Source organism: Alosa alosa, chromosome 20, assembly GCF_017589495.1.
Source record: "Alosa alosa isolate M-15738 ecotype Scorff River chromosome 20, AALO_Geno_1.1, whole genome shotgun sequence".
Taxonomy (NCBI): Eukaryota; Metazoa; Chordata; class Actinopteri; order Clupeiformes; family Clupeidae; genus Alosa; species Alosa alosa.
This window is the reverse complement of record NC_063208.1, coordinates 2957939-2960601: the sequence shown is the minus strand read 5'-3', so window position 1 is coordinate 2960601 and position 2663 is coordinate 2957939.

Sequence of the window (2663 nt, the reverse complement as noted above, 5' to 3'; positions counted from 1 at the left end):
CCCCTTAGGTGGCTTGGTCTGACTGCATGCTAGGGTCTGATCTTAGACACGGGAGCACCAGCAGGTGGGCCTGCTTAGCCGCAGTGAGTTTTGCACTGATGCACTCTGACTCAATTCCGGCGATTTGTCACGTAGATCACCTGTTCTTGAGGTCACCGAGTGCTGTTGGTACGGAAAAAAAAAAACACTGTTTTACCGTTTTACAGCTTGAGTAGCAGCAGCCAACAGCCAGGCAGCTACAGTGCTGCACTCTGGGGGCATGAACATGGGGCAGCTACAGTGCTACACTCTGGGGGCATGAACATGGGGCAGCTACAGTGCTACACTTTGGGGGCATGAACATGGGGCAGCTACAGTGCCACACTCTGGGGGCATGAACATGGGGCAGCTACAGCTACAGTGCTACACTCTGGGGGCAGCTACAGTGCTACACTCTGGGGGCAGCTACAGTGCTACACTCTGGGGGCATGAACATGGGGCAGCTACAGTGCTACACTCTGGGGGCAGCTACAGTGCTACACTCTGGGGGGCAGCTACAGTGCTACACTCTGGGGGCATGAACATGGGGCAGCTACACTCTGGGGGCATGAACATGGGGCAGCTACAGTGCTACACTCTGGAGGCATGAACATGGGGCAGCTACACTCTGGGGGCATGGACATGGGGCAGCTACACTCTGGGGGCATGAACATGGGGCAGCTACACTCTGGGGGCATGAACATGGGGCAGCTACACTCTGGGGGCATCTACAGTGCTGCACTCTGGGGGCATGAACATGGGGCAGCTACACTCTGGGGGCATGAACATGGGGCAGCTACACTCTGGGGCATCTACAGTGCTGCACTCTGGGGCATGAACATGGGGCAGCTGCACTCTGGGGGCATGAACATGGGGCAGCTACACTCTGGGGGCATCTACAGTGCACTCTGGGGGGCATGAACATGGGGCAGCTACACTCTGGGGGCATCTACTCTCTGGGGGCATGAACATGGGGCAGCTACACTCTGGGGGCATGAACATGGGGCAGCCAGTGCACACTCTGGGGGGCATGAACATGGGGCAGCTACAGTGCTACACTCTGGGGGCATGAACATGGGGCAGCTACACTCTGGGGGCATGAACATGGGGCAGCTGCACTCTGGGGGCATGAACATGGGGCAGCTGCACTCTGGGGGCATGAACATGGGGCAGCTACACTCTGGGGGCATGTACATGGGGCAGCTGCACTCTGGGGGCATGAACATGGGGCAGCTACACTCTGGGGGCATGAACATGGGGCAGCTACACTCTGGGGGCATGAACATGGGGCAGCTACACTCTGGGGGCATGAACATGGGGCAGCTACACTCTGGGGGGCATCTACAGTGCTGCACTCTGGGGGCATGAACATGGGGCAGCTGCACTCTGGGGGCATGAACATGGGGCAGCTACACTCTGGGGGCATCTACAGTGCTACACTCTGGGGGCATGAACATGGGGCAGCTACACTCTGGGGGCATGAACATGGGGCAGCTACACTCTGGGGGCATGAACATGGGGCAGCTACAGTGCTACACTCTGGGGGCATGAACATGGGCAGCTACACTCTGGGGCATGAACATGGGGCAGCTGCACTCTGGGGCATGAACATGGGGAACACTCTGGGGGCATGAACTGGGGCAGCTTCCCCTCTGGGGGGCATGAACATGGGGCAGCTACCTCTGGGGGCATGAACATGGGGCAGCTACACTCTGGGGGGGCATGAACATGGGGGCAGCTACACTCTGGAGCATGAACATGGGGCAGCTACCTCTGGGGGCATGAACATGGGGCAGCTGCACTCTGGGGGGCATGAACATGGGGCACCTTCAGGCCCTTCCCCTGGGGGGGCATGAACATGGGGCAGCTGCACTCTGGGGAACATGAACATGGGGCAGCAGCTCTGGGGGCATGAACATGGGGGCAGCTGCACTCTGGGGAACATGAACATGGGGCAGCTTCTAGCTGCATTCTGGGGGCATGAACATGGGGCAGCTACACTCTGGGGGCATGAACATGGGGCAGCTACACTCTGGGGGCATGAACATGGGGCAGCTGCACTCTGGGGGCATGAACATGGGGCAGCTGCACTCTGGGGGCATGTAGATGGGGCAGCTACACTCTGGGGGCATGAACATGGGGCAGCTACAGTGCTACACTCTGGGGGCATGAACATGGGGCAGCTGCACTCTGGGGGCATGAACATGGGGCAGCTGCACTCTGGGGGGCATGAACATGGGAACTTACACTCTGGGGGCATGTACATGGGGCAGCTACACTGGGGCAGCTACACTCTGGGGGGCATGTACATGGGGCAGCTTCCCCTCCTGGGGGGCATGTACATGGGGCAGCCACACTCTGGGGGCATGAACATGGGGGCAGCTACACTCTGGGGGGCATGAACATGGGGCAGCTGCACTCTGGGGGCATGAACATGGGGCAGCTGCACTCTGGGGGCATGAACATGGGGCAGCTACACTCTGGGGGCATGTACATGGGGCAGCTACACTGGGGCAGCTACACTCTGGGGGCATGTACATGGGGCAGCTACACTCTGGGGGCATGAACATGGGGCAGCTACACTCTGGGGGCATGAACATGGGGCAGCTACACTCTGGGGGCATGAACATGGGGCAGCTGCACTC